A 22,131-nucleotide genomic window follows, 5' to 3' on the forward strand; every position below is an offset into this window, starting at 1 on the left:
TTTTAAAACTCCCCCCCGCTAGTTAAATAAAAACCTCTTTTATTTAAAAAAGTTTATTCCCCTCATTCTTCTGAGTCTTGGTCTGACTCTCAACCTTGGCATACATAGGGTTAAAGTTCTCAATATTTAATACCCCACAAAACATGTGTCTGCACCATGCCAGCAGAGGGATGCCTTAGCTCTTTAGGGGGCCTTCATGTGGACAGTGATTTGGATAAAAGGGGGAGATTTCTGACCGGAGAACATGAGATACATATACATACATACATACATACATACCCTGTTTCCCCGAAAATAAGACCTACCCCAAAAATAAGCCCTAGCAGGATTTCTATGCATTTGTGGTATAAGCCCTAGTGTGTCTTCTTGAGAAAAAATAAATATAAGACAGTGTCTTATTTTCGGGGAAACACGGTACATACATACATACATGTATATATATGAGTGTGTGTGTGTGTGTGAATGGAGGGGAAGAGTTAAACCTCCAATTCTCCAGAACCCCATCCAGATGAGACCATCTGTGGCTGCATCTTAGCATCCAATTACACTCAAAGAATTCCTGCTCCTGGATCTCCAGCGTGACTTGTAGCTTGGCCCTGAGCAGCAAAGATTGGAGGCAAAGGTTGGATATAGCTTTCTGAATCCATAGAATAATTCCCCAGATAGCATCACAAAATACTGGGAAAGCTCTCCGATTTCTCAGAACCCCTCATCAGGTTGGATGTTCAGTACAAAACAAAGAGTGGAGAGAGATTTTCACGGCATGAGAGAGAAGCCCCTGCTCTGAAGTCTGCAGAGCCTTAAAATGGAATATAGGATAAACTGCAGATATAACCAGACTACCCTGTTTCCCCGAAAATAAGACCTACCCCAAAAATAAGCCCTAGCAGGATTTCTATGCATTTGTGGTATAGGCCCTAGTGTGTCTTCTTGAGAAAAAATAAATATAAGACAGTGTCTTATTTTCGGGGAAACACGGTATATAGTGCTATGGCTTCGTTCTCCTTTGTTGTTACTGCTATGCCAAGAAAGGTTGTGATGAGGACGGTGCTATTCTATTTTTTATTATTTTAGTGAAATGTTTTCATTCATTTATTTTTATTATTTTAGTGTTTGTAAGCCACTCTGAGTGATATTTAGACAGAAGGCAGCATACACGTGTAGTGAATAAATAAGAAGCCGCAGGTGCTGCTGAGACTGGTACTACTCTCCCCTTAAAGATACGGAAGCCAGCTGTTTAGATGTCTCCACAGCAATAGTTGGAACACAGACATCCCTTTGGAAGAAAGAGAGCAGAAGAAAAACATAGTCCTACACTAACAGTGTCGGAGATTAGTTTTAGGCGATGCACTACATAAAGAGTCAATGGTGGCAGTTGTGTGTGTGGAGGCGAAGAGGGTTCCCTTGCCCTCAGCCATTGGGAAGCACTGCAGTTCTAATCCAAGTTGTCTTCTCTTGACTTGCGTGCATAACACTTGCAGAACTGGTTTGTTCAGAACTCAGCTCAGGAGAGGAACAGGAATGTTCCAAATGAACACGATGAAGTTACTTCCAACCGATGTGTGTTATAGCTGTCTTCTTTCATCTACTCACAGTACAAAATGCAACAGAGTGCATATGAATGAGACTAAGGCTAGGGTGGCCAACAACCTTTGGGGAAAGTGCCATGTCCCTTTTCTAGAGGCTTAACATGTGGAAATAGGCAGGTGAAGCTTTTCATGGCATGGAGGTAAATAACCTCTGCCAAATACCACCTCAATAAGCCTCTGTTCAGGGGGCAGGGTTCCCCCCACCTCCTAGTTATTGGCAACCCTAACTATGGTCTTCATTCTTTAATTCAAGTTTATTACGGTCATAGACCAGTATAATAGAAGACAAGTAAATACAGTTACAGGAGCAGTAAAATTATAAAATATATCGGCATCTAAAATTATAAATAGGATCTAAAAACTTTAAAATACAGAAATAATAGAATCAGAATTTTGATTAAAAATTAGGTTTAGGCCTATCTGTCCTTTATCTCTTTCCTAGTTTGGTATGCCAACCAACCAAATTTGGCAACCATCCTAGTGGTGGCTCTGGGCTTCCACACCTTGGCTTGAATCCACCAAAACATTCCCACAGATGGAAGGATCTCCATCTCTGGAATGTGACTTTCTTGCCTTCCCCCTTCCACTGCACCCCACAATGCCCCCCATGCTGTTTGTGGGGGATCCAGGCTCTCCAAGCCCTTGTGTTTGGAGTCACTGGTATCAGACTGGACATGAGTAAGCTTTACACCTGCTTAAAAACAGGCCCGTAGCTACTGTGGGGCCCATGGGGGGCCCCTGTGATTTTTACGGGCCCCTCCCCAATCCTTCTGCCCTCAGCCCAGCACCGGTGACTCCACACCACCTGCTGCTGCCCAGCCATCCTTGCTGCTGCTGGGAGGTCAGAGTGGAGGGCTGCTGAGTGGGGACACCTGTCACCCGCTCTGACTCCCTCCTGGATGCCTGCCTGCCTGCCTCCATCCCTGCCATGGCCAGCCGGGCTCCTGTGAGGAGGAGGAGGAGGCACCCTGCTTTCTCCGCCTGCCCGGCCTCTGCCGCTGGAGACCAGCTGGAGGGCTGCTCTCCTCGCCGCCTCGGGGGCAGGTTGTGCGGGGTGGGCTTGGCGCTGGCCTTTCTCTCTCCACCCCCCCCTTGCCGCCCTTCCGAGGCCAGCTGTGCTGGTGGGATCAGTGGTGGGTAATCCTCTCCGAGTTCGAGCCTTTTCTCCTGCAGCGGCAGCAGCAGCCTGGATGCTTGCCTTGCCAGCATCCTGGACCGGCCCTCCATCCCCTTCTTCGCCTCTCCGTAGCTACTGTGGGGCCCATGGCCCCCCCGTGATTTTTACGGGCCCCGTCCTTAATCCTTGGCTGCCCCTCCCCCCACCCCCATCGCTGCCCTCAGCCCAGCACCGGTGACTCCACACCACCTGCTGCTGCCCAGCCATCCTTGCTGCTGCTGGGAGGTCAGAGTGGAGGGCTGCTGAGTGGGGACACCTGTCACCCGCTCTGACTCCCTCCTGGATGCCTGCCTGCCTGCCTCCATCCCTGCCATGGCCAGCCGGGCTCCTGTGAGGAGGAGGAGGAGGCACCCTGCTTTCTCCGCCTGCCCGGCCTCTGCCGCTGGAGACCAGCTGGAGGGCTGCTCTCCTCGCCGCCTCGGGGGCAGGTTGTGCGGGGTGGGCTTGGCGCTGGCCTTTCTCTCTCCACCCCCCCCTTGCCGCCCTTCCGAGGCCAGCTGTGCTGGTGGGATCAGTGGTGGGTAATCCTCTCCGAGTTCGAGCCTTTTCTCCTGCAGCGGCAGCAGCAGCCTGGATGCTTGCCTTGCCAGCATCCTGGACCGGCCCTCCATCCCCTTCTTCGCCTCCTTTCCCTCACCATGTGGCCTCCCACCCCCAGCCAAGAGGAAGGGGACATCCTAATATCTGTTGCATACATTCAGTATTCTAATATACTATTCTGAAAACACACACAGATTAAAATGCATTAAAATAAAAGAAGGATTTATAGTCCTTCTTGTTGAGAATACATATGTGAGGACTATAATATGCAATAAACCACTTGTATTTATTATTTAGTTATTATTTAGAAGTATGAGCATGGCATGGCAGTACTGCACAGACATATCATGACAGGCCCCCCAAGCAAAACACTGGCCCCCCAAGCAAGAAGTTGTTAGCTATGGGGCTGCTTAAAAGGATAATGAACTCTGCCTCCTCATGTGTTGTTTACCTTATGTTTACATCTCCTGATATAGCCACACGTACAGGCTCTGTACAATTCTGCTTGGTGGCTGCTTCCTGCTTGGTGGCTGCTTCCTGTGGTGAGCCATTTTGTGCACAGTGGCTCATCACAAAGAGTAGCTTTCATTCCACTGTGTGTGGTGTTTGTGCACTGCTGCAAAACACTCCTGGGGGCAACTTCTGGTGATATAGAAACAAATAGAGACAAACCTACTCTGGACCCAGGAGAGTTGAATAAGTGCCGCCCAGTCTCAAATGTACCATTTTTGAACAAGTGGTGGCTGGCTAACTTCGGAGATTCCTCAATGAAGCAGATGGTATGGATCCATTCCAATCTGGTTTTGGGTCTGGTCATAGGACTGAAATGGCCATGGTCAGCCAGTGGTGGATGACATGTGCTGGGAGATGGACAGGGGGACTGTGACCCTGTTAATTCTCCTGGACCTTTCAGCAGCCTTTGGTATCATTGATCATAGTATTGCTCTGGATTGGCTGTGAGGACTGGGACTGGAAGGCATTGTTCTGTAGTGGTTATGGTCCTACCTCAATGGTAGGTTTCAGAGGGTGGTGCTGGCGGACTGCTGCCGTGTTCCCTGGCCACTGGCCTACAGGGTTCCCCAAGGTTCCATCTTGTTCCCTCATGCTTTTCAACATCTACATAAAGCTGCTGGGAGAGGTAATTTGGAGATTTGGGCTGAGCTGCCACCAACATGAATGTGACACTCAGCTCTAACGTGCTATCAGTAGATCAGAGGGAGGCTGTGGAAACCATGAACAGGTACTTGGGGACAGTTTTGGAATGGATGAGAGCTAAGATGCTGAAACATATTCCCAACAAATTGGTGGCGTTACTGGTGGCAGGAGGGTCTGACCCAGGAAAAGGGTTACCCCCTGTTCTGGATGGGGATGTACTCCCTATAAAGGAGCAGGTTCACGGCTTGGGTGTGCTCTTGGACCTGTGCCTCCTGTTGGATAAATAAGTGGCAGCAGTGGCCGAGGTCCCTTTACCACCTTTGGCTGGTGAACCAGCTGTAGCCCTTCCTGGATAGAAAAGATTTTGTCACTGTGGTGTATCCCCTAATAACATCTAGATTAGATTACTGCAATCTACTCTACATGGGGTTGCCCTGTCTACAACCTGGAGTTGGTACAAAATGCTGCAGCCAGAGTGTTGACTGGAGTGGTTGTAGGGATCATATCACTCCAGACTTGTTCCATCTTTAGTTGTTTCCAATCAACCTTAAAAACCCTGCATGACCTGGGACCAACATATATTAAGGACTGCCTTCTTGTATATGAACCTACCTGTCCACTCTGGTCATCTTTGGAGGACCTGCTTTGGTTTCCCTTGCCTTCCTCAGCTAGACAGGTGGTGACTCAAGAAAGGTCATTCTTGGTACTGGCACCAAAACTCTGGAATTCCCTCCCCACCCAGAAAGGTTTGTCTGTCTCTATTGGTGTCTTCTGCTAGTGGGTAAAGACCTTTTTATTTCATTTGACATACCCCTGACAATGATTATTGACCCTCCTCCCTGGTTCTGATGTTATTTATGTTTCATTGAATTATTTTATAATTTGAAATGTTGTTTTTAATTATTCAGATGTTTTAATGGTTTTATGTGTGCAGTCTTGGGGACCCTGATTGGTTGGAAAGCAGAATAAAAATGTTTAAGTTAAATTAAGTTAGATCAGGTATGGTAGTAGGAGCTGATCCACAGGATGCCTGAAATGGCTGACTTCAGCAGTGACAGGGGAACAGTTTCCTATGGCCTCCCTCTCCCCCTTTAAAAGATGCTTGCCATCCTAAGCAGGTTTACTAAGAATCCTATTCAATGAGGCTTACTCTCAGGAAAGTGTTCTTAGAATTGGAGTGTTTATGTCACATGGGAAGACTCAAACCCCTTGGATCACACTGGTGCCAACCCTGAGAAATGCTGAGAGTCCCTATCACAGTGATGGCGAACCTTTTAGAGACCGAGTGCCCAAACTGCGACACAAAATCCACTTATTTATTGCAAAGTGCCAACACGGCAATTTAACCTGAATGCTGAGGTATTACTTTAGAAAAAACAACTCATACATTAATTTAAGATAATCTAAACAAAGTAAGGAAAGCAATCCCAAATGCTTTCATTTACTTAAAATTATTTGGCAGAGAATTCGACACTTTAATGATGCTCTGGGCCTGGCTGGGGCGATGTCATGCATGCCCACAGAGAGGGCTCTGAGTGCCACCTCTGGCACCCGTGCCCTAGGTTCGCCACCACTGCCCTATCAGATCAGTAACCTGCCAGTTAACTATCGTGGAAATGCCATTCCAAAGACGCCTTTGCCCTTGCAGAACAGAGATCCCTCTAGGTCTTTGCAGAAATGTTACAGGAAGTGTAATGATGGGCATAAATGACAGGTGCAGTGAGCAGCTGTTAGTGCATCACAAGTCATCTTTTTCAATCGGTTTTCTGTTAGGGGATCAAGCCTTTTTTTCCACAGGGTTTTGCTATCAAATATTCAAAGAATGTTTCTTCCTTTGTTCCCATAAGTTGCCCCTCCAGCAGAAGTCATGCTAATCACAGATCTTTTGCTTGATTACAAGCATCACATTTTCAGCAGCTTGCTTTATTGTAGCAGTATATTGGTCTGCATATTGGTCATTATTCCATATGTCTTTAAAGTCACATGTTACTTCCGGTTTCTGCTGTGAACAATCTGGGGAAATCCTGGGAACACTATTTTGCTTTACTAGAATATAAATCAGTTTAAAATGGGGCCACACTTCCCTGTGGCATCTCGTCACATAATAATAATAATCTTTCTTCATGATTCTTATATGTGGGTAGAGCCTCCTATGTCCCTAGGAGCCCCCATCTCAGCTGTTTGGAAGCAACCTTGAACTATGAAGAGGTAGGGTAGAAAGACATCATTTCTTCACTCCCCCAGTTCAAAGGTTGAGGCGATTTTTGTCCTAGGTTTTGCTGGCTGTAGGATTCCCCCTCCCCCCTTTGTTTGTTCTGTTTTCATTACACATTGTACTATTACACAGTCCCAAACATTTAGTTTGGCATTAATTGGCTGACTAAACTGACCAATTCTCATCTGAGTTCTTAAAAATTTATTTTAAAGGAAAAGCTTTATAAATGTGACAGGGACCAAGCCATATCAGTGTTTCCCTGAGGGCAGCCCATTTGTCAAATATTATTCAACCTGCACAAATGAGAGTGCATATACCTCTGGTATGGGATCATTGGAGCTGTATCTGCTTGCAGGCATGCTCTAAACAATGCCAACCTTATTTATTTAATATATTTCAATATTTATATCCCACTTTTCCCCAGTGGGGGCCCATTTTATCCTCACATCAACCCTGCCAGTAGGCTTATCAGGTTGCCTACAGTGGTGGGCAACCTCCCATCTCTGCAATTCAGCTCGCATCCTCACTTGAGCCCTGTTCACAAGTTACAATGAGTGCACTACTATCTATGTATAGTGTACACTTGATTTTTCTTGATATGTGTGCTTGCGTAATTCTCATGTTACATTCAACATATGTGAAATCTCACATTTATTCTGGGATTGGTCCCTGGTTTTACTTGTAAAACGGATGCATATTGGCTGTTTTTTCTTACAACAGGTGTACCCACGTACATGCAGTTTGTACATATGTTCACTGTAACATGTGTATAGGGCTTAGATGGAGCAGTGAGAGGGGAAAAATGGGTGCCAGTGTGAACACTGTGATGCCACTTCTGACTGAGCACCTGGAAGTGATGTCACAGGCAGGGATGGACACAAACTGCATTTTTGTGATTCAGTTCATGGCTGAGCCATAAACTGAATCACAAAACAATATGTTGGTTTGCGAACTGAACCAGTTCGTATCAGTTCATGATCCTGCTGTCAGCTCCCCGCCACTTTTCACAGGGAGCAGAAAGCAGGGGTTGAAATGGCTCACAGCCATTTAAACAAAAAAACAGCTGAGTGGCATAGAGCAGAAAGCAGGGGTTTAAATGGCTCAGAGCTCTTCATGCTCTTCATGAACCCCCATGAACTTCCTTAAAATTTGTGAAAGTTTGTGGTGGTTCTTCAGTTTGCGAATATCTCTTTGTGAACGAAGAATCAGCCAAAATTTTCTGACAAACTTTAGTTTGTGAGCCAGTTTGTGCCCAGCTCTAGTCCCAACATCCAGAACACTCTAGGAATTCCCTCAATCTCTACTGTAAATATCGGGGGGATTCCCCTGAATGCCATGGATGCTGTGATGTCACATCCAGGTGCTCAAATTGGTGTCATGACATTTGTGATGCTCCCTCTCCTCAGACTCCATCCCCAAAATGCTCTTGGGAACTGCCAGATGCAGGCTGTTCATCTGTGTTGTAGGGTAGGATAGGATGAGATTGACTGGCCCAAGGTCTATCAGTGCTTTTCATGATGAGTGTGGATTTGAACCTATATCTCCCAGATTCCAGTCCAACACTTCACACATGAGTTTTTCTGGATTTGAATGGGCCAGATTAGATGTTATACACTTGCAGTGTTATCCTGATCACCATTTTCCAAAGCTGATAAATTTGGGTGGGGGGTAATTTGCAGCAGAAGAACAGTGACTAAGAGCAGGAACATGGTTTTCTTAGTTTTGTTTTCCTCCCCCGATGGCTGTTTTCTCTGCTTCAAGCCAGTGGCCTCCCCATTCCCACTAGGCTGGTAATTTTCCTGGAGATGCTGGGGATTGAACATGGGACCTTCTGGATGCAAGGCAGATGCTCTACCACTGGATCATAGTTCAATCTATAAAAACTGTTACCACTGTGAAAGCTTTGTTCATCTGTGCAGGGCCCTTAAGCTGCCAGTACCTGAGCTTCTCCATGGAGACTTCCACCTGACAGAATAACCTACCTGATGAGGTCAGGAAGGCTTTCCGGGAAGACTAGTGTAATTCCATAGAATGTGTAAAACAGAACTTTTTTAGAAGGGAATTTTTATGAAAGCGATACTATAGGAGGTTTTGATGTTTGTTGAAATTTTACTAGTAGGGTTTTTTATTGGATTCGTTGATTATTTTAAATTTTGTCATCCATCTGAGTTGTTGTGAGAAAAGGTAAAAGGTAAAGGTTCCCTTGCTCAAAAGCCAGTCGAGTCCGACTCTAGGGTTGTGGTGCTCATCTCCATTTCAAAGCTGAAGAGCCAGCACTGTCTGAAGACATTTCCATGGTCATGTGGCCGGCATGACTACACACCAAGGCGCACGGAACGCTGTTACCTTCCCACCGAAGTGGTACCTATTTATCTACTTGCAATTTCTTGCTTTCGAACTGCTAGGTTGGCAGGAGTATTAATGAAGCCATCTCCCTTATAAATAAAAGCTGAATGGTGGTGGCACTTCTCTAGAACATTCCACACACTCCAAAATCAGTTCGCTCAAAGATCTGTCTGGCTGCTTTGCCTGAGTCCTGCCTCAAGCGTTCTAAACATTTTGCTGTTCCTCTCCCCCCCCCATAGCCAGTCGGAACACAGAGGTTATTTGCATATGTAGCCTCATTGGCCTTTGCCTCGGAACACAGAGGTCATTTGCATATGCAACTTGATTGGCTTTTGCCTGTAACATTCTAAACAGTTTGCTCTTCTGTGGTAAAATGTGTCCAATCTCCAGGTGAGGGCTGGAGATCACTCAGAATTACAACTGCTTTCCAGATGGCAGAGATCAGTTCCCCTGGAGAAAATGGTGGTCTCTGTATCCTTATATGCTGCTGAGGTGGCCCCCATATGACAGCCAATGTGACATAGCAGTCAGGGCTTCAGAGCACAGGAGAGGCTGCAGGTGTGTGTGGGGGTGGAAAGCTGAAGAGTGAGGGGGAAATAAAGGTAGGTTGATGATTGGCTGGGAAGGAGATAGGGTTGCCAACACCAGGTGGGAAATTCCTGGAGATGTGAGGGATGGAGCCTGGAGAGGGTGAAGTTTCAGGAGGCGTGGGACCTTGGACAGGTACAAAGCCATAGACTCCACCCTCCAAACCAACTATTCCCTTCTGGGGAACCATCGTTGCCAATCTCCAGGTGAGGCCTGGAGATCACTCAAAATTACAACTGTTCTTTAGGTAGCAGAGATCAGTTCCTCTGGAGAAAATGGTGGACTCAGTGTCATTATATCCTGCTGAGGTCGCCACAGCAAATTGACACTGAGTGTCCAAGGCAGGGGCATTTGCCCAGAGCCTCTTTCTAGAGGCCGTTGTATTTATTTTCACAACGAGCCTTTTTCCTAGTAAATAAATAAATAAGATCTGCACACTTGCGTATGAAGCCCTTCAAAGTAGATTTAAGCAAGTTTACTTCTAGACCCTCCAGCTTTATGAATAAACTTAATTCTAAAACTCAATTTTGCCAATTCATACACACCAAAGGGGGATTTATTCAAGTTCTCCACCTTTCATACGAAGGCCGCCTTGTATGTTAGGGCATCTTCTATGCAAGAATGACTAACTCTTGGCTCCAAAGAAGCCAGGTGTCACTCTGTGCCAGCAATTTTATGTAACAGTTTTAGGGAGGGGAAGTTGAGAATAGCAATTAATGTAATTAAAGTTACAGGGACCATGTAGCTGCACAAAATATAATGACTCAGACTTGAGGTGTGAAAGGTGCCACAGCATATTTAATAGCCAGAAGCAAAAAGCAAGCACTCACACTTCCTTCTGTGCCAGAAAATCTATGCCAGCATTGACTGAGTAAAAACAGTGTAGTTTTTTCTCCCTGGTGTCACTTCCTCCAGCCATTGCACCTGGAAGGCAGCCATGTTGTTGTTGAGGTGTAGTATAAGGTGGCAGAAACACAGAAATTGGCACTAGCACAACCAAGACAATCTCGTCAGTCCCAAAGCTTTAGAAAATAGTAATACCGATCTGAGTTTGAGGACCTCAGGTTGGCTATAATATCATTTGGACAGGGGTTGCAGATAATTAGGGCTGTACATTGCTTTAATGAGTTTTTTTTTAGGGAAACATTTTTTCCAGGATAGAATTATGTGTGAACTTGTAGAGTGCAAAGAAAAAGAGCTTTTGCAGTGAGAAAACTTCTGTGATTTCAGTTCTTTTTTCCTGAGTGGCATGGTAGGATCTAGAGACTTTTTCATGAATAAATACCACCTGTGGTGTGTGTGTTTCTGTGTCTTTGATTCCAATCAGTGGTTTGCTTTAAACACTTCCCCTCTTTAACATTTCCCCAGCTTCAAATTCCCCCTCAGCAACTTCACCTGTTGTTGTTGGTGGGGGATACACAAGTTTTCTCAGTATTGCATATTGTTTTCCCAACAGGACAAATAACAGTTCTAGGGGGCTATTTCAGGTCAAGCTTGTTTAGGGGGGAATGAGCCAGGATTGCCAGCTCCAGGTTCGGAGATTTCCAGAGGTCTAGGAGTAGAGTCTGCGGAGACTGGGGTTTGGGGAGGAGAGGGACCTCAGCAGGGCTTTTTTTGTAGAAAAAGCCCAGCAGGAACTCATTAGCATAATAGGCCACACCCAATAGCATACACTCATTAGCATATTAGGCCACACCCTAACAGCACAGCTCACTAGCATATCAGGCTGCACCCCATGTTACCAGAAGTGTGGTCATCCAGCCACACCCACCTTTTGCTTCTTATTCTGTTTACTTTGTTTATTGTCAAAACCCAGGGCTTTTTTTGTAGCAGGAACTCCTTTGCATGTTAGGCCACACACCCCTAATATAGCCAATCCTAATGAGTTTCTGCTGTTGGGTGTGGCCTATTATGCTAATTGGTTCCTGCTGGGCATGGCCAACTCGGAAGCCAGCCGGAACTCCGTTCCTGTGCATTCCTGCCCGAAAATAGACCTGGACCTCAGTATAATGCCATACAGTCCACCCTCCAAAGCAGCCATTGTTTCCAGGGGAACTGATCTCAGTAGTCCAGATATCAGTTGTAATTCTGGGATAGGTTTCCCAGGTACCTCTGGGAACCAGCAGGGGTGGGGGACTTACCTGCAGCAGGGAAGGTCTACACAAGTGTCTCAGCATCATCACTGACAACACAGCAACATCAGTTCTAGCAGTGCTGCAAGTGATGTCATCATGTCACTGGTGATGTGGGGATGCTCTGATATTTGGTCACAAACTCTACTGTAGAAACCATTTTCACCATAGAGTTTTCCCCAAATACCAGAGCATCCCTGCATGGCTGGCAATGTGATGACATCACTTCCAGCATGAGCCGCTGCTCCACCACTGCTGTTAGGTTCACCCGCCAGCCAGCTGATTGGTGGTGTAGGCAGGTCCTGGGGGCAGAATGACAACCCTATTCTGGTTCCAGTGTAAGGCCTCCTGCCATAGTGGGAGGCCTCGCAGCCCTAATTCAAGGCTTTAGGAAAGCTTGCAAAAGGGCTTTTGAGTTATATATTTTTTTCTGTTGGTTTTTGTAACCTTAAGTTATTTTTTGTCTATTTTGTCCCCCTTTTTGGGAGGGGTGTCAGTCATTTTTTAAAAATGATGAATGATTGCATCTGTTTTATCTTTTTATAAACCACCCTGAACTACTGGAAAGGTGAGGTATAAATGTCCAAATACATTGGAATTTTGACTCATTCTGGAGGCCATGCACTCACAGACATTTCAGAAGACAGAGAATGTTGCTGAAGAGTAAAGTATACCAGTAACTATACATAAAGACTGAAGTCATACATGCACATCATAAATCAGCCTTCCTGCATGGATTCAGACCAATGTTCCCTCTAAGCTGTGTAAATCAGCCTTCCTGCATGGATTCATCAGACACTAAATACAAGCACATTTAAAATTGCCTTTCTGTTTTTTACGTGGTAGAATCAGAATATTTTACACATTAGAACTGCTTTTGTTTCCACATATGACATCAACAGTGGGAGAAAACCTGAAAGGTTAAATGGCATGTATGAATCCATCCTAAATGTTTAACAGTGGTTGATACGGAGACTCATACTGTCAATAAAAATTGACTAGCATTAGCTGGGGTCCTAGCTTTCAATATAATACTCTGAAAAAACTGTGCCAAAAGTGTTGTGGGGCCAATTTGATTGTCTGAATTCAGTACAGAGGGGTGAAGGTAGCATGTGTAATGGTCTGGGTGTTTTCATTCAAGGTGCAATTCCCAGGTGAAACTGAGCCAGTTGTCTACCATCTTGCCTAAGGAACCCATGCCTCACAGAATCTACCCTGAATTCATAATTCTACTTCAGGAGGTGCAAAGTCTGGCAAAAAAAAAGAGAGTTCTCTCTGCTGAAAGATTTCCAGGGACAACAGATGTCAAATCCAAAGGGCCAAGAGGTCATCTGGATGTTCTATTGGTCACTATGGAAATTATCGTCATTGGTTAATGATCTTAAAGAACTATTTCTTTTGTCTGTAAGAAATCCACCCCACAGTTTTCAACATTCCCCTTCTGACAAGCTGGATTTAAAATCCCTTTATCTAGAGACAAATAGAAAGCATGTATTCCTGGTGAATAATTTGACCTTATATTCTTGCCAGCTGTTGAGGGGGGGCACATGGAAAAAAGGGGATCAATGACATCTGGTCAATAGTGATATTACCTAACAGAAGCATTTGTTTGGGATGGGGTTCTCCTCTCCCCTTCTGAAAAAGTAAAAATGATAACATGGAATCTTTCTAAAGAAAATGAGGATATACATAATGGGGAAATGGCAACATTACATTAGCTGGTATTAAACAATGGTTGAGCAGTTGCTTTCATACTCTAAGCTTTTAAGTTTAACTTTTCCCCCCCTTTCAAGCAGCACAATGGATTTTTTGCTGAGTTGGAAAATATCAGAAGACAGGCAGAAAAGCCGCCCCTTTGTTCCTTCATCCTGCACAGCTCTCTCCCCTCCCCTTCTGTCCAGAACCTAATCATAAAGATTTTCCCCCTTCTGCTCTGTTTTGCCTTCGCTGTTTCTTTCCCCCCTCCCTCCCTCACTTTTTGGTAAATCATGCTGAGTAAATGCCATTAATTAACACCATGAACCTCCCTCTTCAAACTGTAAAATCCTTTCATGAAGGCCACAACACTACATCCTGGTTTGGCTCTTCTTGTCTCAGGGGGACTACTCTTTTAAGGAAAGACGCCCCCCCCTCACTTTAATTTCTGGCTCTTCCTCCCCTGATCTTAAAGTGGAAGGTAAGTTGACTTTTGCTCAAGAGTTAGTTGAACCCTTTCTCTTTTTCAGTCATTCCACGGAAGTCCGTGCAGCTCGATTCAGTAGATAATATGAGTCCCAGAATGGAAACACATTTTTTTTTAAAGTTGTTTCCTGGGGTCAGCAAAGGACAGGAAAAGAGTTGACAATTACTAAAATAAACAGTACTGAGAGAAACAAAAATCAATGTGCAAATGAAACTACAGAGTCACTGAGCTGTGATCACAGAGGGGGAAGCAGGGACATTATTGTTCATTCTGCTGGAACGTTGTATCTTCAGCAACAAGCCCTCAGACAAATGGTAATCCTTTGTTTAAAGCAGCATGGCAAGTTTCTCTGTCCCAAACAATTAATTTATTACTATTACTATTATTACTATTACTATTGTTAGTATTAGTAGTAGTAGTAGCAGCAGCAGCAGTAGTATTTGCGATGTCCTTATAACACTTTTCAATCTAATAGCAACTCTGACCTCAACAAAGGGCATTTCCTGGGGATTAATGACTGACTAGGGGCTAATGACCTCCTGGTGTACCTCAGACCATTAATCCCCAGAGGAAAGGACTTGCCGTTTCAGCCATGATTGCTTATTACTAATCGTGTACAGGGCGGCTAAATTTGTACTACCTGACCTCTCTTGGACTAGGTTCAGTCAGGGGAAAATGAAGTATTTGACTGGAATCCTTTATCTATGGGAAAAGTACATGGCAGTGACATAAAATTATGTTTATATAAATATATATTAACATTACTATTACTTAGTTATGCAGAAGTGCAACAGTGGCATTTATCTAGTAATGATTTTATCACAATGGTTCCAGTATCTCTACAGGTTTAAGTATCTATTATCATCCTATTCCAAAGACTGAAGGACTAGTGTGACAATCATTCTGGCCATAGGGTTTGCTAGACAACACACCAAGAGGCAGCACTCCAAGACATACACTCTGATGCCTTTGGTCAACAGGGGCCTCGGCCACACGGGCAAAAAAATGCGGGGGGGGGAGGCGTGGCTGTTTTGCCCTGGAGCAAACTAACGCGCGACTGCGCGATCAGGCATCGGGTTGAGGTCCCGTCGAGCTCCTGTGGTTAGGGAGGAGGTGCCGATCATAGATGCGGCAAAGAAGCGGAGCGGCGCAGCAAACGGGGTTGTGTTTTGTTTTTAAAACTGAAATGTGTGCATGCTCCGTTGGGTGCTTGTGCGCATCCATGGAGACTGGGGGAAAAATCCTTTTTGTGAGGGGACATGGGCGGGCGCCGGAACTACCACCGGAAACGCGATCAGACGCCCGCCCTTGCCCCGCAGTTTCCGGAAACTAGTTTTTTACCCCGCATCTTCGGCGGGAAGCCTCAGGTGCCCCACGGGAGCTCTACGCTTCCCAGCTGTGGCGGTGAGATCATGCCCGGAAAATCCGCCTATCTTCCGTCTCTCTAGCGTGCCTAATGCTCCGTGTGACCGGGGCCAGGGTCATGTTTACCAGGCTCTGTTCCTCTCTCTTCCATGACAGGTCCTTCCTTTCCCCATCCCGAAAGTTCTATGAACATAAAACTTAAGATCATTTGAATTCTATGAAACTACCCGAATGAACACAGTGATAAATTTCAGTTAAATTAATATTTTTTTTCCTGGAGGAAAAAAGGTGATTTTGGTCTAGTAGCATTGACTTGCTGTTGTGGGTCTCAGGGCAACAGAGTCATTGGTCTGCATAACAATTAATTCACCCTAAATGCCTATAGCAGCTTAGATCCAGTACGGTTATGAGCCTCAAGGCAGGACCTGGAGTTCTGAACTTATAATTGATCTTCACAGGACAGAGATCAGATCCCCTGGAGGAAATAGCAGCTTTGGATGACAGACTCTATGACTCACTGAGAGCTTGGCGGGCAGGATTTCCTGCTCCAAAAGGCACACATTTGTATGTATTATGAGGCAGTCATCTATCCTTGAGTAGTTATGCTCATCTCCAAACTCAGGCTAGAGTGTAGAAGCATGAACAACTTCTATCATTAACTTTGTACTATGTAATATCAGTGGAGCTATTTCGAAATAACACAGGTATGGCAGTATCATGGAAAAAATACCAGCAGGATTAGATCAGGAATGAGTTACCATAATCTGGTTTCACCACTGGCACTTTAACATATTTGAAATCTCAGCTATCCCTCATCTGTTGGATTATTAATATCACAACAACAAGTCAATTGAGAGAATATCAACTCAGAGTAATGTCTCTGTTTAATATATTTATACTTAAAATAAACCCCTAAGGTCTAGTGCTTTTTTGTAAAAACAACAACAACAAAATGCCAGTACTCATATATCAGGTTGTGCCAATTTCCACCAATTTCCCCCCCCCCCTCTGCAGATCACCACTAGGCTGTTCCTTAGGTTCCATACTCCCTTTCTATGGCTGAGTGGGGCAGGCCAGAACACATGGATCAGGACTTGGGAAAGCCCCCCAAAAGATACCAATATGTAGTAGTGGTGAGCACTGTCACAAAAAAGCCTGCTTTTGGCTTTCAATTCTTTCGCTTTTGTTTTTGAATGATTAATGCCAGCCTCCAGGTGGGACCTGGGTATCCCATGGAATTATAGCTCTTCTCCAGACTCCAGAGATCACTTTCTCTGGAGAAAATGGCTGCTTTGAAAGGTGGTCTCTATGGCACTGTGCCTCATTGAGGTCCCTATCCTCCCCAGACTCCATCCCCAAATCCCCAGGAGTTTCCCAACCTGGATCTGGCAATGCTAACCGCCCCCGATCCCCTACTGGTGGCCAGGAGGGACCTGGCAACCCTATGTAATGCTTTCACTAGTACCTTAACAAAGCTGAGAGGCACAAATAAGCTGAGAGGTCACATTATATTCTTGTTGGCAAATTGGAAAATGTGGTTTGGATCCTATTAGTGTTAGGTGGATCTGTAACTGGTTGACAGATTGCACCAAAGAGTGCTTGTGAATGGTTCCTCATCCTCTTGGAGACAAGTGACAAGTGGAATGCCTCAAGGATCTCTCCTGGGACCTGTTTTGTTCAACATCTTTATGAATGATTTGGATGAAGGAATAGAAGGAATGCTTATTAAATTTGCAGATGATGCTAAATTGGGAGGGGTAACAAATATGGTAGAAGACAAAGTCAGGATACAGGATGATCTTGACAGGCTGGAAAACTTGGCTTAAAAATGAATTTCAGTGGGGATAAATGTAAAGTTCTACGTTTAGGTAGGAAAAATCAAATGCATAATTATAGGATAGGGGCAATGCTCCTTCTAAGCTATGGAGTCCTGTGAGCAAAAATTCTACTTTGTGAGCTACTGGAATTAACGTGAGCAGGTCATTTGGCTGCTGCATGAATTAGTTTGCTCTGGAACCATCCTCCCTGAGCTACGATAAAAATGTGTGAGCCGGAGGCTAAAGAACTGTGAGCTAGCTCACACTAACTCAGCTTAGAGGGAACATTGGATAGGGGACACTTGTCTTGGCAGTAGTATGTGCGAAAAGGATCTAGGGGTCTTAGTAGACCATACACTGAACATGACTCAGCAGTGTGATGCAGTAGCTAAAAAGGCAAATGCAATTTGGGTCTGTATCAACAAAAGTATAGTGCCCAGCTCACGCAAAGTGATGGCATTGCTTTACTCTGCTCTGGTTAGACCTCACCGAGAGTATTGTGTTCAGTTTTGGGCACCACAATTTAAGAAGGATATAGACAACCTGGAACGTGTCCAGAGGAGGGCAACAAAGATGGTGAAGGGTCTGGAGACCAAGTCATACGAGGAAAGGTTGAAGGTAGCTGGGTATGTTTAGCCTGGAGAGAAGACGACTGAGAGGTGATAGGATAACCATCTTCAAATATTTGAAGGGCTGTCATATTGAGGATGGTACAGAGTTGTTCTTTGTTGCCGCAGGAGGTCAGACCAGAACCAACGGGTTGAAATTAAATCAGAAGAGTTCTCAGCTAAACATTAGGAAGAATTTCCTGACAGAGCGGTCCTCAGTGGAACAGTCTTCCCCAGGAGGTAGTGGGCTCTCCTTCTTTGGAGGTTTTCAAACAGAGGCTAGATGGCCATCTGACAGCAATGCTGATTCTGTTAATTTAGGCAGATCATGAGAGGGAGGACAGGGAGGGTTACAGCAGTGTTTACTTCTGGTGGCCCTTTCTTACATACCCAGCAAAATGCTGATTGCCATGCTGGGGTCAGGAAGCAATTTTTCTCCAGGCCAGTTTGGCTGGAAATCCTGGAAGTTTTTTTTGTCATCTTCTGGGCATGAAACAGCAGTCACTGGGAGTGTGGAGGGGGATTTTTTTGTGAATTTCCTGCATTGTGCAGGGGTTGGACTACATGAGCCTGGAGGTCCCTTTCAACTCTATGATTCTATGAAATGTGAGGTAATGGAGCCTTTATTTAGAGTCATAGAAGAGTAGATGACAGGTATTGCTCACCTAAAATGTAATATCCATTTAAGCACTCACAGTGGAGCATAAGTGACCAGCATATTAAAGAAAAGGAGAAAATATCATACTAATATCATACCCAGGAGCTGCGCCAGCTGAAGCGAGAACTGAGATGACTAGAGAGACGGTGGCGCCGTGCTCGCGACGAGGCTTCAAGAGCATCCTATAGGACATTTATGAGATCCTATGAGATGGCAGTCAAGGCCGCAAAGAGGGAGTTCTATGCGACCAGGATTGCATCTGCTAGCTCACGCCCGGCACAATTATTTAGTACAATTCGGTCGTTGACAGCTCTGCCACAGGGCAGGCAAAATGTGAGGGAATTGGATATAGGCTGTGAGGCATTTGCGAGCTATTTTGCAGAGAAAGTCTTGGTGCTCCACCGCGACCGCCCCGCCACAGTTGATACAGTGAGTGAACTTGAGGCCCCTTGCACGTCTTTGGAGCCGGGTTTAGTGAGTTTCTGCCCACTCAGCCTGGAAGAAGTTGACAGATTGCTTGTGTCTGTGCGTCCAACCACATGCGACCTTGATCCGTGCTCTTCTTGGCTCATTAAAACGGGTCATGAGGGGTTTTGAGGTGCCCTGCGGGAGATTATCAACAAGTCTCTCTTCGAAGGACGGTTCCCCAGGGCACTCAAGGAAGCGATGGTCCGCCCTCTCTTGAAAAAACCATCGCTGGACCTGGCCAACCACATGCGACCTTGATCCGTGCTCTTCTTGGCTCATTAAAACGGGTCATGAGGGGTTTTGAGGTGCCCTGCGGGAGATTATCAACAAGTCTCTCTTGGAAGGACGGTTCCCCAGAGCACTCAAGGAAGCGATGGTCCGCCCTCTCTTGAAAAAACCATTGCTGGACCTGGCCGAATTGGCCAACTATCAGCCGGTGTCCAATTTACCCTATTTGGGCAAACTTATAGAGAGAGCGGTGGCGACACAGATGCAGGGCTATCTGGATGACGCTTCTGTCCTCGATCCCTTCCAGTCCGGCTTTCGCCCTGGTCACGGAGTGGAGACTGTACTGGTCGCCCTGACGATCTCCATAGGCATCTGGATCGGGGCGGTGTGGCGGCACTGTTGTTGTTAGATCTGTCGGCCGCTTTTGATACGGTCGACCATCAGTTGCTGACCCATCGCCTCGCCGACGCGGGGATCCAGGGGCTTGCCCTTCAATGGCTGGCCTCTTTTCTCCAGGGTCGGGGACAAAGGGTGGTGATAGGGGATCAGTGGTCCCGGAGGTGGTCCCTCGAATGTGGGGTACCTCAGGGGGCAGTGCTATCCCCGATGTTGTTTAACATCTACATGCACCCCCTTGCCCAGATTGCCCGGAGCTGTGGGCTTGGGTGTCATCAATATGCAGATGACACCCAGCTATATCTGATGTTGGGCAGCCGTTCGGACTCCACTCCAGATGACCTTCACCGGGCATTACAGGCCGTGGCTGGTTGGCTCCAACTGAGTCGGCTAAAATTAAACCCGGCAAAGATGTGTCTTCCTAGACGAGACCACATCCAGCCTGTGCTGAAAGCACTGCACTGGTTGCCTATAGCGTACCGGATTCGCTTCAAAGTGCTGGTTGTTACCTTTAAAGCCCTATATGGCCAGGGACCGGCCTACCTAAGGGACCACCTTTCCCCACATGTTCCCCCAAGGGCACGACAGTCGGGGAATCAAAATCTACTGGATGTCCCAGGCCCCAAGACTATCAAATTCGCGATGACCAGGGCTAGGGCATTTTCGGTGGTGGCTCCTATCTGGTGGAATGAGCTCCCAGAGGAGATCCAGGCCCTGCAGGACCTCATATAGTTCCGCAGGGCCTGCAAGACGGAGCTCTTCTGCCAGGCTTTTGAATAGGAGCCGCCACCACCACTGTTCCACCACTGTTCCACCAACACCCTATAATTCCCGCACACTGTCATCACTGGTACGGGCTCCATCGGAGGGAGTGGGACATGCCTAGGGACAACAGGGGGGTATGGTTAGGCAACTATATGATAGAGAACACCATCTTGATTGTAAGAATTTGGATATGAGTAGAAAGCACTGGAAAGTGTTTTAAGAACTTTTGTTAATTATTTAATTGCTTATTTTGTAATTTTAGTCAGAATTGTTTTACTGTTTTATTGTTATTATCTGGCATTATGCCCCTGTTAGCCACTCTGAGCCTGCGGGAAGGGCGGGATAGAAATCCAAATAAATAAATAAATAAATAAACAAACAAACAAATAAATAAAATACCCTAAAGGTGATATTACAAGGCAGAAATAATGATTTACACTGTTAGAGTGACTTCAGGGTCTTTGAGCAGGAATTACCATGTTGGAATAACAGAAAGCAGACGTTAAGCTTGACTCCTTTCAGGCTGATGAACTCAAACTATACCATCAAAATACCCTCTGGATATTTGGTTAGGCTTCACCTAGCCAAACTGCAGATGATCCTAGAAACAGGTTGGTCTCTACCTTTACAGAAACTTCCTCCAATATACAGCAACTTTTGTTCAAGAAGATTCAAATGAAGTATCTAAAACAACAGACTCTCAATTTCAGGAAAATTGTTCCACAGGAAGACTGCTGTCAGACTTATTTGCCAGGCAAGCTTTTACTGTAAAGGGAAGAGAAAAGAGCCCATACAGCAAGAGAGGTCTTTGAGATCAGTAGCACAATGGATAATCAATGGCAGGCAGGCCCGTGGCAATAGTGGTGCAAAAAGGGGCAGTGCCCCATCAATGGTTTGTCATGCTCCTCCAACCAGCACTCGGGGTTGTTGTGAAATTTGTCACATGTCTTTCAAGTGTAAAATTTCTATGTAAAAAAGGAAGGCAGTGAGGTAAAAATATGTGAATGCTGTAATAAATCTTCCAAGGGCGAATTCTCTATGCAATTGGCTAGAACAGAATTCGCAGTTATCAGGGCTGATGGGCCCTGATTTAAAAAGCCATCTTTTTTGGGGGGTGGGTGGGTAAAATCAAATTGGATTAGAGTAGAGTGAAAGAGATTAATAAATGCAAGAAAGCAAAAAAAGAAGAAAAAAAAAGACAGAGTGAACAGGACAGTGTTTCACAATAACCCTGTAAAACTCTTATTGCTGGGGATTTTTTTTACAGGACAGGAGAAAATAATAAGGGATTCAGGGCCAAAAAGTAAGTGAGCACAAATCTTCTTTTGCTAATATATACTACCCCACAGGAATCTTATTCATAGGGGAGGGTTGTAGTGTTTGCTCTGAAGATGGAAAGTTGCTGGAAAAGGATCTCTTACCTGTGGGTAGCTCAGGGATCATGCCACTGTTGCTTGACCACTTAGAAAAGGATCCTACTCACAGTCAGATCCTATGCATTTTATTTATTTATTTATTTTATGGTCTACCTTTTTTACTGAGACTAAAAATGGATTACACAGTGTACGTCAATGCAATCATTTAGATGAGACATCTAATAAACAATGCAATAAGACTAGGATTACAGCAATTTGAAACAGAGCAAAAATAATTATACATGGTTTGTGAAATGATGCAGAAAATGATATCTCAAAGGTAGAAAGCAATGCAGTAAAAGCAGGATAATACATATAACAAACATAATAATTATATGGCAGTGTGTGAAAATTCATAATATACTGTGATATAGTCCACAGTCCTGTTCACCTGGTCCGGAGTTTCAGGCTGGGGTGCCATCAGTACAATGATGACACCCAGCTAGGGGTCATTTCCTGCAGGAGCGCACAGGAGCTCCGGCAGTAA

This window comes from Gekko japonicus, unplaced genomic scaffold (genome assembly GCF_001447785.1).
Source record: "Gekko japonicus isolate JY-2015 unplaced genomic scaffold, Gekko_japonicus_V1.1 scaffold1808, whole genome shotgun sequence".
Classification (NCBI taxonomy): domain Eukaryota; kingdom Metazoa; phylum Chordata; class Lepidosauria; order Squamata; family Gekkonidae; genus Gekko; species Gekko japonicus.